The sequence below is a fragment of the Erithacus rubecula genome (assembly GCF_903797595.1).
Source record: "Erithacus rubecula genome assembly, chromosome: 8".
NCBI lineage: Eukaryota > Metazoa > Chordata > Aves > Passeriformes > Muscicapidae > Erithacus > Erithacus rubecula.
The window spans coordinates 28,196,803-28,217,972 of NC_136659.1; the positions used below are offsets into that span (position 1 = coordinate 28,196,803).

The 21,170-nt window shown below is 40.8% G+C and overlaps 1 protein-coding gene across 4 annotated transcripts in view; it reads right to left on the bottom strand.

Annotated features, from left to right (window-relative positions):
* The window catches only part of ZNF148 (zinc finger protein 148), a 37,237-nt gene extending 20,340 nt beyond the window's left edge, over window positions 1-16,897 (bottom strand). The window contains exon 1 of one of the 4 annotated variants that reach the window (XM_079310829.1): window positions 16,452-16,897. The gene's annotated coding sequence lies outside the window, so the exon portion shown is untranslated. Of the gene's footprint in view, window positions 1-15,770; window positions 15,959-16,451 lie in introns of those variants that run through there. The other 3 variants (XM_079310827.1, XM_079310830.1, XM_079310828.1) reach the window with 3 other exon arrangements.
* Window positions 16,898-21,170: the final 4,273 nt, after the last annotated feature.

Below are 21,170 nucleotides of genomic sequence, written 5' to 3' on the forward strand. Positions count from 1 at the left end.
AAAAGATGGTGCAAAAGACTTAAGGCTGAGACGTTCTCTGGTAGAGCATCTTAAATATTTAGCTTACAAGACAGACTTCAAGGAAAATGAAACAATATATCTCCTAATCTCAGCCTTTATGTGAAGTCAATCCATACTCAGAGTACATCTCACACAGATTGTCTTTCTCCATGCTTTTGTTCCACACTACAGAAACATGACAGCATCAGGTCCCTGCAGATTCACCAAAGGAATGATGTGCACATGTATGAAAATACAAGAACTCAAGACACTGAAACACATTCAAGAGAGAACAAACAGCATTAAGTGGGAGAACATAGTGGCCCTCATCTGTCTGCTCAGGCCACTGGCAGGGAACAGCACAGAAGGACTGTTCCACATGGAGGATGACACTTCCACACCACTCTGAAATTAGGTAGGAATTGCGGAAATCCTGGATTTAAAGCGACTTCCTGGCTGGAAGTCAGGCAGGCTAAGAAGCTGAGTGCAACCACGCAGAAGATCCTGCTACTCTCACCAGGAGAGGCAGGAAGACTCCAGACATGCCAAACCTTGGGACAGCTGGTGAGATACAGCAGCTTCCCAGAGGACTGGCCGTGTGGACGGGTGTTCATGGCTCTTGCAGCTCCCTCGGCTGCAAAGAATATGGAAACAGTTCCTTTCTCATCCTGACTAGCAGCTTTAGCACAGTCCTCTTCCAGTCATGATCTTGAATCATATCAGAAGTGGTGCAGTAAGTGCACTGCTTATTAAATCAGGCTTTCAAACATCTGGCTTTTCATAGAAAAATAGTGAGAATTTATAGCATTAGGCTGCACATGAGAAGTGACAAAACACAAAGTAAGTTACATGACTTGCAGGTGATGTTTTAAAACAAAGAGGTAGTGTTTTAAACAAAGAACCACAAACAAAAACAGGCTATTAATCCAAGCAAGAAGTATCCCAAACGCAATTAATTCAGTAAAACACTTGCAATTTGTCAAGTGACACCTTTCAGCTCACATAAAAGGAATCCTATCATTTAAATTGAAGATGAGGAGTGTTCTTGGAAGAATGACAATGTGATAAAGAAATGTAAGTCAAAAGCATTCAAACAAGATCACTTTACCAAGCCTGCAAAGATTAAATACATTTTTAAGTGCAAGATGCATTTGTGAAATAAAGATCAACTTACTTAGAGATTATCTCTAGGGAAGCTACAAAAATACAAAGGCACATAAGCAAATTTCTTGGCATAAGACACTGTTATCCCTATTGCGACGTTTTTCATGGAATTTCAGAAGTTCTTTAAGCTTCACCAAGTAATCTCATGATTTTTTTAGCATATATAGTTCCTCTATAAACTGAGAGAAAAAGAGCTGTCAACAAAACCTTAAAGAATCCATTTTCCTTGGAAGAGGTTCTCCAAGCCTTTACTGTAGGCAAAGGATCTCACAAGAGACATCCACAGGCAGAGCTGCCTGGGGAAGAGAGAGAAGAAGGGGAAGGACCCTCCTGAAAAGGTCTCACAGGACTCAGCCAGCCCCTTCTCTTTTCACAGGGTGCTCCACAGCTGCCTGCAGCACATCCCCATCCACTGAATGCATCACTTCATTCACAAAGCTGCTCCACCAAGCCTCCTGCTGCACTTCAGAACTATTCATTTCAGGAACCCTGACATCAGCTTTTCCAAAGACTTCGTGCACTGAGCTGGAGAGCTGAGCAGTAAAGACAATATTCCTAATTAAAGAAACAACCACTTAAATGAAAACATGCTGCATGAGAGGCATGACAACATTTCAATTCGGAAGCAAAAATAAAAATACCATCAAGAGAAAACATCAATTGATTCAAAAAATCTGCTGGGATGGTGGCTGCTCTGAAGTAGATCTGAACAGAGACCCTGAAGGAAAGCAGCAAAATTTGTAAGCCACCAAAGTACAACACATGGTCCAGCTCTTGTTTCCCACTTTGACTGATGGTAAGAGTTATTCTGTCTTCTCCCTTCTTTTCTTAAGCATGCAGTAAGACATTATTTAATTTAATGAGCAAGTACTCAGAGATACTAATTGGGTTCAAGTTAAAAATAAAATCCGTATGTGCAGAAACATGAATTCTGTAGGATTTAAGACTATTTATGACAGAGGAGAAAACACATTTAAGGATTAACAGCAGAAACAAAAGATGAAAATCATCTGCAGTTTAGTATTTATTTGTAGAACAGAATTAATGTTTTTGCTTTCTTTTTTTTAAGTAAGATGGACTTTTTGTATTTGGAAACACTGTCCTGTGGAAGCCTTTGTTGTTTTAGAACTTCTACTACTCCTTTTAAGAGTCAAAAAGCAGGATTAGCTGCTTTCTATATCCATAACCCGCTCCACCCTCTCTTCTATATAATCTTCTCCCTACTTTTTCAGAGAAAAAAGGAATGAAAGAAGGCTGAGGGAAACAGGAAAAGTTGTTAAAATATACCAATACTTCTGGCTTAAACTAGAGCTCCTTCTGAAGGACTGTAGCAAAGACTTGAGATAGAAATATGACTTTCACTGTCAATATGTGATAATGGCAATAATAAATTAAATACCAATAAGCACTCTTTAACTGTGCTTTCTAAGATACAACACCCCAAACACAAGAGCCAAGATGCACAACAGCAATTCTAACTTGCCTTTAGCAACCTGACACTGTTCTGATGAAAACTACCTCCAAGATTCCCTTCACAAAAGCTGACACTGTGCTCAGCCCAAGGTATTAAATGGTTTCAGGGTAACCTAACACTGGGAGTAGCCTGATGACGTTATTTTAGCTCCACATTTTGGGAAGTGTGTTTTCATTAAAGTTAAACAAGGCAAAATTCCTAATGAGCAAAGATCTGAAGCTACAGAACACATACCTGAGCTCCACTCCTCCCACATCCTTGCTTCAAGAGCTTTTGAAAGAAAGAGTACATGCAGAGCCCAAACCACAAAACATACAAAGGTTACTTGTGCAAAATATACACAGAATAAACTTTTCAAAAGGCAATATGGGGAAACCTCAGCTTCTTAGAGCTCATCTCTATGGTCATGCTACAATTACTTGTGCTAAACTGTAAGTTTAAATTAATATAATGTACATAAAGCTATAAAACTCCCTAAATGAACATTCTCATTCTAGTAAAGAATTTTTCCTTCCCTATTTAGTGGAATAGTGGAATTCACTTTGGAAGGTTTATTCTGAATTAAAAACTCTTTTAAAAACCACTTTATAATCAGTTAACTGGCATGATTAGCAAAACCTTTCTAAATAGCCAAATGTCTGCAAAATCAACTACAACTGATAGGCCACCCCAGTGGGACACTAGGTGTGTTTTGTTATTTACCCAACTCTCAATGATACTGCAAGAAACAATCCAATACAGGAGCAGGGAACAGGACTGGTTCTTCCAGGAGTGGTCAGTGGTTGGATCAGATTAAAGTGTATTGTGAAACTGCTCCACAAAGGCAATGGGCACACACATGAACACCTCAGAGCTGCCAGACATACCCAATGGCTATGCCAAATTCAAACCACAGGAAAAATGGCTATCTGCACTCTCAAATGCTTCCCTCCTAAAGTGAAGTATAAAACTCACCAATAATTCTGAAATTGCTAATGCTAATGGAGAAAAATATAGCAACAGCATATTTAAATGATTAAGCATTTCTATGAATGAAACTACCACCAATGCAAGCCCTTCCAAAAGAAAGAGAAAAATTAGAACTTAACAGGTTCCTAACATCCACTTTAAGTCCCTATCAAACCATGAAAAATGCTGACTATTCTCATCACATCTGAAAATATATTTAGCTGCACTATTAAAATATGGATATAGTCCAATATAAAAGGAAACATAGCTAGCTTTCACAGTATCAAAGGTTCAATTTTTACCATACCACAGAAGCCTAGAGAGTAAAGAATAATACCCTACTCAATGGTTCTCAATATAGCAAATTAAATAGAATTCTCTCTTCTCCCTACTCAGAAAAATAACACTCAGCTAAAAGAACGATTTTTAAATTAACACACAAGTATTTTTAAGAATCAATTAGAATGTGTTGACTTGCAAAAAGAAAGCAATCAAACATAAATCATCATGAAAAGGTTAACAGATCATAAAATCAACACATTCTAAAAGGTAACATATGATACACTCGTATGACTTGTTGCAGTTATTTCTGAGTGCTCCATGTTGCTGAACACATGCCAGTGCAGGGCCTGATCCCACCAAGATTTACACCCATACTGAGCTGTGAATAGTCCTATTACAATCAACAGGATTACTCACAGAAAATCTCCTTATTGTGCATAAAATTATCCATGCGTGAAAATCTTTGTCACCTTTCTTATCCTGAAATCTGTATTCCATCATCACCAGCATAATCATAATTTAATATCAAATGTGCATATGGAAAAGCTTGTGATGCTGTATTTAAAAAGCCACAGTTCCATCTCAAAATCCACAGGGGTGTCAACAGTGTCACAAACACACTTCAAATAGTCCAAAAAACACAGGTAATGCTACTTTTTATCTGGAAAATAAAAGGCCACTGGCTTTGTGGCACAAAGTTATAAACTACTAGAATATAGTTATTTTTGAGAATTTATCTTGGAATTTCCTCCACTGGGTAGTTAACCTCAGAACAATGCAGGATTTCTCTCTCTGCACCATGAAACTCAAAAGTGTTCATTCTGGGGACTTCTGATGAGATTTACATTGAGGAAAACAAGCATTACATATAACTAAGGCTACCCAGCTATCTTCCAAGTAGCATTTTATATCTTCAGTCCAACTGGAGAAAATTTTGTGTAATTTCATCCCTCATGCATGCCCCAAGCTGAAACTTCATAAAAATATTTCAGATAGTGTATCAAATGGTTTTTCATTTGATTTTGAAACAGTGCAGTTCTATCACAAAACTGCACCAACTGAACAGCTAAGATCATTGCAAGGGGCAATCCCTCCTCCTAACTGGTGCCTATTCTAATGTTCAGATTTTTTAAAAAGTGATTTTTTTTTTTTTTTTTTTTACAAGCCCTGAAACTCCTTGGGCCTCACAGCTTTGCCATCTGTAAGTATCTGTGAAGCATCTCTACTCATCACAAGAATTATGCTAGTGCTGCTTTACAGAAAATGACAATCTGCTGCTAGTCTCAAATTGGCCTAAATACCAAAGGTATTTGTACATGTGTGCAAGTTCCCAGAGACACCCTGGAGGGAAGGGATGCCATCCAGAGGGACCCTGACAGGCTGGAGAGATGGGCTGTGTGAACTTCAGGAAGTTCAACAAAGCTGAGTGTAAGATCCTGCAAGTGAGACAGGGCAATCCCAAGCACACGTACAGATACTGTAGTTTTTTAAAATACAAATATCACAAATATATGTGCATGTGTGTGTGTGTGTGTGTATATATATATACACACATATACACACATACATGGTTTTTTACAGCACGCTGGATGGAATGCTCCATAAAAATATATGAAACTAGTCAGACAGATTATAATAATTATAATATCCTTGCTCTGTTTATTACAAGTGCCAAAACACGCATGAGTCACAGAGCACATGAAAAGAAAGCCATGACCATTTAGGCAGGTGAACACTACCTTCCAAAATAGGATCAAGCCATTTCTACTAAATTTTTTTTAAAATAGGTGATCAATAATTATATTTGGCACATTTTCTGACACATTTGGGTCAGATTTACCCAAAATGCTGGGTACTCAGGGCTGCAATTACGTCACTTACAGCAATACTTTAAAAATACAAAGATGGATGCAATGCTGCTATTTTCATTTCAAAAACGGCTCTTAAAGAGCTCAATGGACATCCACACCAAACACGAATTTTCGTCTTGCTTACAGGCACCAATTCTCCAGTCATAAAATAAGAAAGATCCATTTCCTCTCCCTGAGGCATAGTAAAATACTTGTAATAACAAGCAATGTTCAATATAGGTCACAAGGGTGAACTAATCAGTTTGTGGTGTTCTTGTTCTTGCAGCCAGCACAGCCCCTGAGGGGAGAAGGCAGCACACCTCTGCTGGAAAGGTAAATCTGCACCAGTGACTGAGAAAACTACTGTGAGAAGGTGGGCAAGAGGGCTCTGGCCTCTGCCAGGACCCGACCACTGACCACAAAGCACAACCAGCAGGAGGTTTCCAGCTAACATGGAGCAGCCACCTGGGTGCAGAATCATCAGAGGAATGGGGCACACCAGTGTGGGACTGCCATCAAGGAAAGGTAAGCATGACAGCAAGACTTTGAAAAGAGAAACATGGTTTACCACCATGATGTAACAGAACTAGGAGAGATTTGGCTTCTTTTTGAGGTTCTGCCACTGCTTTTGGAGCAAATCTGTTATCTTGGCAAATCGTTCCCCCTCCCATCTTTCCACTTCTTGTCTCTAAATCAGGTGCAATGATCCACCTAGGATTTAGGTGTGAAGTAAGCAGAAGGCACTATCTCTGAGGGCCTCACAAGCCTACTGATAACTATTACAGAAATTTCACAAAGAAATATATTCATTCTGCCTTCAGAACAGGATTAAGCAGAGCACAGTAAGAGAACACAAGTTATGCAACAAGAAGAAAGCAAAGTACAGAGCAGCTGCTTATTCAATTCCCAAACATTCAAAAAGGTAGGGGCTTTGGGATTCACATATCATGAAATACTGGGGTATAATATTAAGGTGCAATATATTAACAATATAAAAAGGATGGTAAAATTAAGTAGCAGAGGTGAAGGTCAATGCTGCAATTTTAAGGCTTGCATACTTGACTTACACCTAAAATTGCCTTTTTAAAAGCATGCTTTTCTTGCAATAGCTACTTTAGCTTCATTGTTTTCTAAAAGGCCATCTACGTGCAATAAAGAAAAACAGTAATTACAGAAAAATTCAAGACAATCACTTAATACATCCACATAGATTAAATAATATGGGACAACAAGCTAACAGAAGTATAACCAAGAAGGTTTTGCTCAAAAAACCTGGAAGTTAGCTGCAAAACCATCTTAGAGATTCTGGAAGACAGTCCTCATTTACATATATGACAGCACAAGGAAAACTTACAGGGAAAAACAAGACTGTTCTAAAGCATAGGTGAGAAGGCCATGAATACCAACAATACAGATCTTACAGAGCACAGGTGACATTTCTAGATCTTACTTCAGCACTGTAAGACGTTATTTCAACACAGGCTCTCAGGTTGTGAAAGCAACACAATGACTTCAGAAAACAGGAACAATTCTCCTAAGTTCCAATTTCAACTTTAGCACATCACCATGCACAGAGTAGGCATTTTTCCCCTAACTTCATTTCAGCAAACCTATTCAGGGTAAGATTACGTTCTGTGTAACATCTCAAAACAAATTCTACAAAATATGCTTGGCTCTCTCTAGATTAACTTTCCACCAGGCAAGGAACATTTTCTCACCTCATTCTTCTGCAGAGGAAGCATTGTCATACCTCAAGGTAACTTCATTTTTAATGGATATTTATTTCATTTCAGCTGTGTTTCAAACACACCCTTATCTATCTACACATGGAACAGAAACTCAAATAATCCAGTTAATCCAAAACATGACAGAATGAATGCCTCTTCAGCAAAGGATTCACTCCAGACAGACCAAGCAAATCCTATGTTTTCTCCACTGTTTTTCAAGTACCACAGTGCTACCTTCAGTGGCCCACATGAAAAGATGGGGCCAAAAATCTGGGCCAGGAGATCTGAAAGAGCCTAAAGCTCAAAGATGCAGATCTCAATTCACTGCTCCACTCTTCAAACCCTATAGGTCTACCCCTATCTATTTTAGCAATCTACCTGTTCCATAAGACTAATACACCTGGCAACTAAAAATTAAATATTTACTTCACATTTGCTAACATAAGCACAAGGCAACACACATGTAATGCAGTCAATGGAAAAAAATAAGCCCATACAATAATCTCAAGGGGTAAGAAAAAGAATCACAGGTGGTAGTTACTTGTCAAAATACTCATGACATTTACAAAAATCATTTGGACCCTTCAGAGATGGCAGCTTTATAGGAATATAAAACCAGTGCTATGACAATGATTTAGGTATCATTAGAAGCAGCATCTCAACATGTATACCCTGGTGGTAGCCCTTTCTTCCCTTTAAAGCATGATAAAAATCAAGGAGCAGAAGATGTTGTGACACCACATTAAGGAGAGCATTGACCAAGAGTGAACCAGAAAATCTATCACTGTTCTTCAAATAGTCAAGCAGTTACAAACTGGGCACCAAGGAGCAGTTTTCATCAGTGGAATCAGGGATTGCTGTGCCTAAACAGCACTATGTTACACCATCATCAAGCACCTTCATCAAGAATAAACAGAAGAGTCAGCACATAAATTGACATGTGTTAGTATTTAAAGATAGTATGAAATCAGCCAGAGGGGGAAGGAATAGAAATAAACTCTAAAATCATGCAAGTGAGCAACCAGGTCACTTTCTCAAAACCCCTCTTGGAACACAAGCATGTTACAGCCCATGTATATTTGCCAAGACAACAAAGAAGGTTTTCTTAAGAGTATACTTGTCTCCAGTCAGAATTTTTTTTTCTGCACTGTTGCAACAAATCCACCACCTCCCTACTGCTAACCAACACTTGTGGTCAGATTAAATCAACTAAGAACTATTCCTACCCCACTTACATAAAATTCCAGAATTGCAAATCAGCCTTTTTTAATTCATTTTTAATCGGAATGACCCTCACTTCAAAAGGGAGGGGGGGGGAAAAAGGCAAATCAAGTACTAAATCCAGTGTGCTTCTGCAGTGAATCCTCTTCAAAAGATTATCCACAATCTCAGCAAGAACTTCCAGGTAACTCTTTCTCTTGATGCTTCACAAATGGTATGAACAAGGAATCCCGCTGACTTCTACCACATACCCCAAGGTAATTTTTCCTCATTACAGTTTTAAATTTCTCAAACAATTTTCAGGCACTTGAGCCCATTTTCAGATTGAGGCAAGCCAAAACATGAGATGTCTAGAAACTATTTTATAAGAGCAATAATAACACAGATATCCTGGCTCATTAACTAGCACTGAAAATAATCCAAAAAAACAAAACTCAGACTTCTCAGGATTGTGCCCTCTTGAATAAAAAGGTTGTGGAAATTGGATTCTACCTCAATGACTTTGGTGCCCTGCAGCTAATTCTCACTAATTAAGTCCTAGAATACACTAAAACAGGAATTCAGAATGATCAAAAGATATGATACGTGTTTATAACAACTCCTGTAATTATTAGGAACAAAAATCTTCAAGGTTCTTGATGCCATTAACTCACAGACCAATAATTAAAGGCTACCATTCCAAACAGGTCTGAAACTTTTGAGAACCCACAGTCAAATAACTTCATGAGGAAGCTATATCTTAGTAAAATACAATCAATAAAATCCATATTACTAAGCAAGAAGGAAACCAAATTGTAAAGACAGAAAATATTCTGACAAGATTTGGATGAAAGAAAAATTCAGCATATTCTGCCTTTATGAACTGCTTTTCAGACACTGGTTCCAATGTTACAGCACATTTTAGGCACATAAGACACAACTACAACAGATCCCATTTTTTCTGCATGTGCAGCCACACACTCATCAGCACCACAACTGCAGAAAGCCCCCTGCCTGTCCTGTGACCTACAAGGAATGTAATCCTGGGAGAACACAAAGACACACTAGACAGTAAAATGCAAGATCATGCAAAGAATTGACAGATTAGGTATTCTGTCAGTTTGTCCTTTTACATCACTGTTCCTTGGAAAGTGACAGTAAACTCACACTTCAGGCTGCACTACATTTGATCCAATAGTGTCTGTAACACTGACTACAGATTCTAACAGGCACGAGCTGAACAGGCTTGTTTGCATGATCTACTTTTAACTGTCACATTCAGACAACAAGCCCACTGGTTTTGTCTACAAATTACCACCTACTCCACATTTTCCAGCAAAATACTGTGACAACTGGATGATCATCCTCTGTGTGCTCCTCTTCTATAAACTCTATTTTCATCCCCCTCTCAGTAACTTAATTTCATCATTGGTGATCATAAAAAAACACATTTCAAATACATAAAAATTCTTTTCTACGAGTCATTTAAAAAGAACTTCATAATGTCTACCAGGAAAAAACAACACTAAAGCTAAGTAGCTTTTCCTTACTTCCTTATACTCCATAACAACACAAGCTTTCCTGGTCCTCAGAACACAATCACATAACTTTGACATCTTTTTGCTGACTCAGACAAAAATTCATCACAAAATATAACTGTCAGGTTCACCAGTGACAGAGGAAGCTCCTGAGAACCACAGCCTACTAAAGCTTTCCTTCCTGAAGGATCACAGCAGTCTTTCCCATATGAAAGATTCATTTTTATTTGATACTGCTAAAGCAATATTCACTCAGAGCACCTTCACGTTAAACTTTATTTTCAAGAAAAGCAGTTATAAGGTCAAAACATAAGTTGAAAACCAGTATTTCATGGGCATGTCTGGAAAATCTGCAAGTGATTTTGGTAAAGGAATTGTATCACATGTTGGTACCCTGAGGGTTGACCACCTTCCTCTGCAGTTAATCTACAGTGGTCAGCACAAAAATTTTCTTAAAAGTAAGCAGTGCAAGATTACTCTAGCAAAAAGAGATTTGGTTGAGTTTACCAACCTATCCTGAAGAAGTTTTTTGTTAAAATGAACTTTACAGACACAGAAGACAACATGTCTTAAATTTATGTATATAGTTACTGCTGCATCAAGAACTGCTCAGTGCTATAAATGACCCAACTGAAAAACCTGACAACTGTCATCCATCTCACATGTGTTTTGTTTGATAGAGACTGACATGTAACAGTGACCTATGTTAGAAAGCACTGTATGTAAGTGGTCAAAACCAGAGAAGAATCATGACTCAGGGGATGATAATTTGCTTCAGAGTACTCCTGTTTGAGACACTTCAAAATCATCCACTGAATCTGGAAATTCTGACAGAATGCCTACAGACTAAAAAAAACCATCCATGGATCCTGTGAAATGTATTTATTTCTTGGCTGACATACTCACTTTGCTTCCTCTTCCCTGCTTTTACAAAACTGAAGTATGTCTGCAGTGCAATCCTAAAGATCACTTGTTGAAAGCAAGCCTGAAGAGTTTTCAGTACCCATGGAAGCCTGCAGAAACCCCAGTGCATTTAGAAACTGCTTCCTTGCTTTGCCCCTTCCCAGTGACATCCCACTAAAATATGCTGCTTATTGTTTGGCAAAATAAACCTCACTCTATGATGAACACTTCTCATTCTCCAGGACTAGAGCTTCAGGCCAGACAGCATCATAAATAAATGCTACAAGTGCCTTGCATATGCATCTGCATGCACACACACCTTTTAGGAGCATTATCACCATTTCCTTTATTCAAATGCAATCCTAACACCAGAAAAAGAAAAATCTGACAAATTTTTAGGGCAATCACAAAGCAGCTAATATTCAGAGAATGCAAAAAGTTGGGTTTTCCCTTTTCTTGAATACTGCTAGTGATCATATGACTATGACACATCTGCACAACATCAGTACTTCTCACTTCACCTCTTGCACTAAGGTAACACAACCTGGTCATGATGTTACTGGCACTGTAAACCTCTCTGATGAAGTCTTTTATATCCATGGTGGAGTGCATAATTAGCAAAAGTTAATAGAGACTTTATGGGAAATTATTACAAAAACATTTAAGACAGTTGTAGGAGCTTTTATGAATGGGCATCTTCTAACCTTGCAGATGTAGCTGCCATTTGAAACAATTTTAGAGCAGAAGGATTTATCAGTCATATAGCTGAGCTCACACAGATATCACAACAGCTTTACACGTGAGTAATATCACATTATATCAAGAAACTGTTTTATGGACATTTTACAGATACCTTGATTTTTGATTTTGGTCTTTATGTCGGATTTTTTGGTTTTTTTCCAGTGCAAGAGATGTAGACAGTTTATATTTGATAGGCTGTTCATAAATTATACCCTACTGCTGTTTGCAGGTTGGAACTTCTTCCCACACAGATTTCATTTTATCATCAGACTGTTTAATTCTGCGCTTATAAAAATGTCATCCTAGTCATAAGGGAAGAATTAGACAGCACTGCCTTAAGATTCTCTGCACATACCATGACAAGATGCAGATACTGTGATACTAAGATGCCAGTGGAGTGTATCAGTCCCAGGATCACACCAATACACATGCTGTTATTGAGCTATGGCTTGCTGTTTTCAAAAGTGCAACGAAACAATAAAATAATATAAGTTAGTAATACATTAACTACATTACAGTATTCACACTGCTACCTCTTGATATCAAAGCCTGGAATATATTAACGCACTGATAATATCCTAAGAGTACATTAAAAATTATTTTGGAACAAAAGCAGTACCAGCTTCTATATTATCTCCCAAAATAACATTCTGGCAGTGTGAAAGAAGTTATCAGGAGATTGTAACCCTTCTGCATGTTGTGGATTCCACAGTCTTTCCAAAAGACAGTGAATTTCCCCTTGGAACACATTTACAATCGAGTTTTGTGAGAACATATAGATTTTTTCCAAGTATTTTATCCAGCATGCTGAATGATATACAAAAAATATCTCTATATGGAGTCAAGGGAAGATAATTTAATCACATATAATATTTGAATACTCACATATGTTATTGTATTTTAATTTGCACAATAATTTGTAAATTAAATAGTTTAAATTTTATCACTCATATAGTTTATGGAATTACTGCTGATGTATAAAACATTCTGTTCTATGTAGATTAAAAAAATGTATATTTAAAATGTATATAGAGTACCAGCTAATGAGCTAAACAGATGGGGTTGTGTATTTAACTTCACTGGAAAGTACTGAAATAAAGAAACTAACAGCATTTGTGTAAATGAAAATAAATCTCATGAAAATCTGAATGGATTTTCCTTTGTTAAGACAGAAATTTGTGCTTGACATATAACTACATATCACAGCCAATGGCTGTGGTTTGCTGACATGTTCTATCAGTAAGTTTGTACATTTAACTCAGTACTAGTACAAGGGTTTTTGCACTGATACCAATTTACAGAACTGAAAAGATGAAAGGAAAAAAAATTATGAATCTCAGTACTCCAATAAACATAATTTTTCCAAAAGCATTAATTTAAAAAAATCCTAAACAAATTAAAGTGGAACTTAATCACAGTACTGACCCTTTACATAAGCTCTACAACCTGATAGAAGCAGACACCCATGTCTGGTTACATCCATGGAGCCTTTGTGGGACCACTTTTGTTTTTAAACACTCAGTTATGCAGATCAGACTGCAAGCTGAAGGCTTGAATCTATTTCATCAGAAATGATGCTGGTTTGAAAGGCAGCTATCATTAAAATGCCAGGAAAAAAGCAGAGGAAGCAGTTATTTTAAATAAAACCTATTAAAATTGCTCTGTTAGATCCATTTAAGAGCCTTCAAAATAAAAAATATTGCCACTGGTGTTTACTTTTCAATGCTTGTGCCATTCATTCAATACACAAGACAAGCTAAATTTGGATAAGAAAGCTGGATGCTTCATTCCATATTCAGGGTAATAGCAGTATCTTCATTTATGAAAGACATTACCCCAGTATTACTATTTCTTATTTAACTTCAGTTATTTCACAGAGAAAAATGTACTTTATATTAGAGCCAAAATTAAATCAAACTTAATCCCAAATTATGCTAAACACTTAAAGGGGTTTTGATAGATTAAGGCCCACTCCATCAAACTGCTCCATCCAGACAGGTCTCCATTTGTAAGAGCCCACACAGCAATCCTCACCAGAGGAAGACACCACAGAGATTCCAGTCAAAATCAATCACAAATGTCTTGCAGCAGACACAAAAACCAAACCCAAACTCACCATGTTTCTCCCCAGATTACTAGAATACAACAAACAGCTCCTCCCCACTAGTACATTTTTAAATGTTTAGCCTAAATCCATACACTGACAACCAACACCCTGAGCTCTATTATTCACAAATCTGTGTTACTGAACCTGTGCTGCAAAGAGCATATCTAGAAGGGAGCTAAACTCTTTAAGTTTAGATGATGAACCATCACCCTAGTTCACTACAGTAATATATTATTAACATTCTCATAGTTCATCTCTAACATTACTGGTAGACAGAAATTCTCAGATGGAAGTATGAATTTCCAACTTCAATGGTTTTACACTCCCATGCTCCACAGTGCTTTAAATCCTCATACAAATAAACTTGTAGACACTCAACTCCGAGAGAAAATCACCTTATGAAAAACTACATAACAATATTCCCAATGTATATGCTCCTTCAGGTGAATAATTCAGCCTGCAATAGAACTTTTCACATTTTGAATAATTCTTCTCCCTTTTTTTAATCATTGTGGTTCTTCAAACAGCTACTTATCCACTTAATAGTTTGATTTCATGACCCATTATATTAGGGATTTTTCTATAAACAGAATATGTTTGCAGTACAGCAGACATGAAACACACATGGACAAGACAGACAATAACAGAAGCATAGTTTACATACACAACTGTTCTCTCAGGCCTCAGCCTGAGGAGCAAAGACAGGAGGAAGGACATGTGCACACAGCAGCCTAAATGCAAGAGATCATCCCCATCTTTTTCAGCTTTCTTCATTTATATCAGCTCACTGCCTAAGTACAGGTATATTTAGGGAAGAGGGGCATGCAGACATCCAGAAAAAACAACAAAGAAAACCCTTTTGCAAACTGAACACACACATATCCATTCAGTGGCGCATTCAAGATGAAAGGCCATAACAGTTTTCAGGAAACTGCAACTGAAAATGAATTCTGCTTTCCTCAATTAGTGCAACAAGAGCAGGCTTTGCTGGCCTGTCCTATGGATGTGTGTGCACCCTGCAGATCCCACGAGATCCACAGGAAAAAAAGGCCTCACATGCTCCAGAGCTTCCGGGGCAGCCACAACTCCTGCAGATGACAGCTGTCACTGGAAATGCACAAACCCAAACACTGCAACTGAACACTGAAAAACTAACACTGCCTGAAGGTATGCAAACTTTTCACACAGCAGGACAGATTTCAAGTCTCAATCTGACCACTGGTTTATCTGGACTGATTTTGAGAACAGGATAAGAACGCCTGCAAAAACTGATGCAGGGTAGTACTGGTTTTCTACTTCTTCCCTTCACAAGGTATATTCACCAAACTCATGGAGAATGGCTACAAAATTTATACCACTTACAACAAGGAAATTGGATTTGGGCACTCCAAAATGTTGAAGCATGATGGGTGGACCCAGGTATATATTCCTAGCAAGCTTGTAAAGTACTACTGACATCTACAAGTACAGACATAAATAAAGCAACTGGAACCCTATTCAAAAGAAAAAACACAGTCCTCTTTCATTTGTCCTGTTCAGTGCAAAGATGCTGCTCATCAGGACTGAGACATCTCTTCCATCTACAACTTCGTGGACCAGAATGTCACGTGTGTGCAGACAGAGATAGGTCATGCTCCGAGCAGACTTTCAAAGCAGAATAAAGTTGTGATCACTGGATTCTACATATGTGCTCTTTTTTTAATCATTCTGAAAAATCTCTCACAGCTGCCCTAAACAGTTTACAAAAACAAAGCGATCAGAGAGATGATTTATGTCTGCAACATAAATGTCTTCCCTTTCCATGAGCCAGCTTAATGCAGACGTTGCTGCACTCACCCCAGCTGAGGTTTGGCAGGAATCGGGGGAGGAATGATGCTGATGAGTGAAAGTGTTTGAAGCCCAACTAATTTCTCTTCCACTCCTACTGGTCCCCCCTGCTCTCCCAAGCCACTTCCAGCCTGGCACTTGTTAGCAGCTCCCGACGCTGGGGAAAAGAGGTGCCTTGCAAAAGCTTCCTCCGAGCAGCTGAGAGGAGACTCTGAGAAGGTTATGCAGAAATAAAACCAAACGAAATGACTGTTGGCAGGTCGGCACGCTTCACCTATCTTACACCGGGAACAATGGAGAGGCGAGCAGCGGGAGGATACGGCCCGGGAGGACGGGGCCGGCGGGACGCGCTGTCCGTCCGTCCGTCCGTCAGCTCTTTGTGCGTCTGTCAGGCAGCCCCGCCGGCCCCATCCCCGCCGCGGCCTGCGCGGCCCCGCGGCTGCCGGCGGGGCAGCGGGAGCAGCGGGAGCAGCGGGAGCAGCGGGCGGAGGGCGCCCGCCGCCTGCTCATCCCCGCTCCCCGCCGGCCTCTCCGCGCCGGGGCCAAGCGCGGCCCATGCGGGACGCGCCGCGCCGCGGCCCCCCCTTCCCTTCTTCCCTTCCTTCCCCTCCCCGTCCTCCTCCTCCTCCTCCCTCCCTCCGCGCACCGAACGGCCCCGACCGGCCCCGGCTCGCTCCCGCCGGCACTTACCGGCCGCAGAGCTGCGAGGAGAAGGCGGCCGGGCCGGGCCGGGCCGGGGCGCGGCGGCGGCTCAGAGCGGCTCAGAGCGGCCGTGCCGCGGCCCCGGGCATGGCGGGGGCGGCGGGGCGCGGGCAGGGGGGGCCGGCGGGGCGGCGGCGGCGGCGGGGGGAGCCCGGGGGGAGCGGCGGCGGCGGCGGCGGCGGCTCCTTCCTGCTGCTCCGCCGAGCGTCCGCGGGCGGTGACAGCGACACCCGGCCAGAGCGCCGCGCGCGCGCTGCACCACGGGAAACGCGCCCGGAGGACCGGCGGGACGGGAGGAGGAGGAGGAGGAGGATGGCGATGACGGCGCTGGGGAAGCCAGACGGGAGCCGGGAGCCCCGCCGGGGCCGCGGTGCTGCCGGGGCGGGCGGTGCCGGGTTACGCGCGGGTCAGGAGGCCGCGGCGGCCGTGGGAGCGCTGCCCGCCCGGCCCCGAGCGGAGGCGGAGGCGGGGCGGGAGGGACCCTCCGGGCACGGGCCTGGCGGGGCTGCCCCTCACTGCCCCTCACTGCCCCTCACTGCCCCGGCCCCTCGGTGCTGCCAGCGGCCTGATGCCCGGCAGGGCCGCCGGAGCAGAGGAGGCCGGAGCCGTGTCAGGGCGAAGGCTCAGCCATCAGGGAATTGTGGTTGGAAGGGTCCTCTGGAGATTATCGTGTCCAACCCCTCTGCCCAGGCAGGGTCAGCTGGAGCAGGTGGCACAGCAACGCGTCCAGGTGGGTTTGGAGTGTCTAAAGAGAGAGATTCCACCACCTCCCTGGGCAGCCTGATCCAGGCTCTGCCACCCTCAGCGTAAAGAAGGGAAGCCTGGTCTGGTTCCCTGCTCCTGATGCGTCTCTGGGCTGAGCCCCATTGCAGAGTGCCAGTGCCTGTACAGGTGGTGTCCCTCGGGGCCTCCGGATCCATCCGAAAGTCACAACATGAGTTTTGTGCACTGTTATCTCCATGACCGTGATGTTCACCATTACCTTGCACTGTAAACTATTTGGAGAATCGCTAAAGGCCAACCTTTCCCCAACCTTTTCCCAACCCAATCCCCAAAACCTAACGCGTTCCTTGGACTAGCTCTCTGCCCAGATTGCTGCACCTCTGCAGCCTGGGCTGTGGCACAGTGTCACTTGCACCTCTCTACCACCTCTTATAGGGGTTACCAACTTTTCCACGTTTCTCTAAATAAAGTCTTTCACCCAGCAACGCGCTGAAACACGTGCGTACCTCAATTGCTCTGTGTCATTTGCGTATAATTAAGCATGTGCTTAAGTGCTCTGCTGGACTGAAGCCAAGATCTGCATAAGCTCTGTTGGGTAAAATTTACCAGCTTCACTGGGCTTAGCTCTGTGAGTCATTCAATCAGCAGAAGCCCAAAGCTTTTTGGTATAAGCTTAGTTATTCCCGGGCTGTCCTACAGGATCACCCTGTCTCTGTGACAAGCCTTGTGCCCTTCACTCAGGACCTGGTGGAAGCGAGATGCGTCTGCCTGTGAGTCAGCTGAAGGTTTCAGGTTCCTTCAGCAAGGTGCATTAATAAGGTTCTGCATCCTCACACAGGTCAGAGGTTGTGCCATCAAGTTACAGTGCAAGAAATTGCATGAAGAGAGTATTAATGACTCCAGGACCCTGATGAAGGTCTGCCCTGACTTGGTGCAATATGCACATTTCAAAGTGATGGTGTCTACTACTCAATCTCTATGAACAGAGGAAGAGGTTAATAAAATGTAGCTGCCTCCCATGCAGTCCTCTGCAATTATACACAAATACAAGAAGTGTCATTAACCTGCTTGTTGAATAAAATGGGAAACTTTTTCATTTCCAAAACCAGACTTTTAGAAACTGATGAAGACGTACATTTATTCAGCTTTGAATTTTTTTTCCTTGAAAGACAGTTAATTTGGTGACTTTACTCATTTTTCCCTGTCAAAAAAAAAAAATCTTTTGAATTGCATTAAGTCTGAGTTGGAAAGCTCAGCACTAAAACCTTATTTTAAAACACACTGAGGAATTAAAGCTTTCTGCAGGGTGAGCACAAGTCTTTCTCCAAGGACACATCAATTGGAACCTGCTTTTCAAAATATCTGTTTGGCAATTAACAGTGTAATATGAAGAAGAAAGACTGCCTTGTATTTAATGCAAAAAAGTAAGACTCAGCATATTTGAGTGCTGTTCATTACTCTTCATTACTCTCTTATCATTCTTCTGTGACCTTAATCAAGACATGTTCCAATTTTCAGATGACAGTTTGGGTTAGGATGCAGGTTTTTGTGTTCTTTTAAGAGGAATTAAGCACCTAGCAATTGTCAAGTTCAGAGAGAATCTTGCAGTGCTTTGTCCATTTGGAAGTCCCCACACCAGGGGAGAGGTGGTGAAGGGACACATCAGACCTTGGACCTCTCTCCCTCATGTATTTTCAAGTGATGGCAGTTCCTCACCAAGTCACCAGTTTGGACACATCTTTAATACTGTGCTTTTTATTTATTAGTATTAGTGTTTTGACATAACAAAATAGAAAATAAATATATAAACTCAGTAGCTTGGAAGCTTAAAGGAGTATTTGCATTTTGACCTATATTTTTTTCCTTTACACCACTCTGTAAGTAGCAGAAAAGCTCTGCTTTTCCCTAGGTAAAATAATTAATAGTCTTTAATATAGTCTTTCCCTTCTGAATTCAGGAATTTGCCCACCCATGAGAAACCCTCTAAAAGGTGATATGTGTGCAGCATGGAGCACAGTACCTTTCAGTTTTAAGATAACTAAATATTGGAAAGTAAAAAGCACTTTACCCTCCTGGCTTTTATTTTTTTTTCTTTTCTGTATAAATCTAGAAACAAAAAAAAAAAAATAAAAAATTAGGAAGCACAAGAATTTTATGTATTAAAAAGTGGCTTGAGGGAATCACTGGAGAATACATGTCTTTGAAAAGGTCTTAACCAGGAAGTGGCTGCAGAAGTAACTGCACACAACCAAGCAGAACCACCACACTTGACCTCATGCATGAAAAACCAAAGGGAATTTAATTCAGGAATTTATGCATCAAGCCAGTAATTTCTACTGAAGCAGCTGTTTACCTGGGAAGATCCAGTCTGGGAATTTGAGAGAGAAGTCCACCAGTTATGTAGGCTTTTAAGATGGCCTCATAGCCAAGCTCTCAAATTTATTTGTATTTATCTGCATTCATCAAAGCTGAACTTCCAATTAATTTTAGCTATCAGGTTTAAGGACTGTCTATCAGGATTTTTAACTCTATTCTTCAGGTCTTGCTTTATCCTTGTAACTCTTTATAATTCCCCTTCCAGGTTTTCAAAATTTTTTGTTTGTTTGTTTGAAAATACTGTTAGGGTGGGCCTACAGCTCAACCATTTTAAGACCACAGACAGGTAAATCAACAAACATCAAGTGCAGCTTCCCACATCACCTTTTTTCTGTGCCTTTGGAGTGATGTCCAGAGTCCAGTGGTGTGACCTGTCCTACTGATTCTGTCCAGGCTCAAGTTCCCTGCTATTCTCTGTCCTTTGTCACAAAAAACAAGGATACAGCATGTCCATCTTCTCCCTTCCCCCTGCAGAAGTCACAATTCACAGTTAACAGTCTCATTCCTTCCAACACATATGGTTGGCTTCTTTTGAGCAAAAATAATAAAGATCTGTTGAACTATTTATGTCTATTTGTGGTTACAGGATCAGGCCAAAGGAAATGTGAAAAACAATCTGCACTTCAACAATCAATATTTTTACTGAGTATTTTATAATGATGCTAAGTCTTGAAAAAGCAGACTAAAGATGATCAGTGAAGAGTTCATGTCAGTAGTTTACATACAGAGAGCACTGCTTGAAAAACATTTATGCTCTCAAAAGAAGGAATTTGCAAGGTAAATCCAGGAGAAAGCATCAGGTGTTAGGGTGTGGAAATACACAATTCATCTTCCCAAACAGTGCTAAACCCCTTTTTTCTGTACTTGTGGAATCTAACAGTTGAAGTTGATCACTTTGGTGGGAGATGAGAGTAACCTGAATTTCAGAGGTTACAGGTGTGTTCTCCACACCCCACTCCCATTATTCTTTTTAGTCTCCCTCCTTCCTTACCCACACAGGTCACTGGTTGGTAGCCAGTATGTGGCAGTGACAGCATGCATGGTGCTTTAGAAATGCCTTGGTGAATGCCTGACATTTCAGCAGTGGATTCAATCAGGGAACAGTTGCTACTGAAAGCTAGAAAATCACCTTCCATCCATTTTTTCCAATTGAAATATTTCACCAGGGCTTTAACTAGCACACATATTCAATGCAGAAATATAATGAGTCCATTGTCTGAGCATCCACTCACATTGTCTGCAAATTGCTCCTCTTCATTTCAGCATCCCTTGTGGAATTTGTGTTTTAATTATTTAATGTTTCTTATAGCAAGCTTTCAATTCATGATCCCACATAAACTTGACTCAATAGTCTGCCTTGCCCTATATTGCTGGCAGATCTCAATGACAATGCTACAGAGTGGCACAGAGTGCTCATCCTGACATTACTAATCACAGAAATGTGGTGGCATTCAATGGCTCTGAACACCTGGGCATCTGATGGTTGCAAGCAAAAATTATTTATTATGGTCAATATTGGTTAGAGGGTGCATACAAGTCACCCAGTTCTTTTCCTTATTCCCAGAATCTTTTCTGTTCCTAAAACTGTTTGCAGGAGAGCAGTGTTCC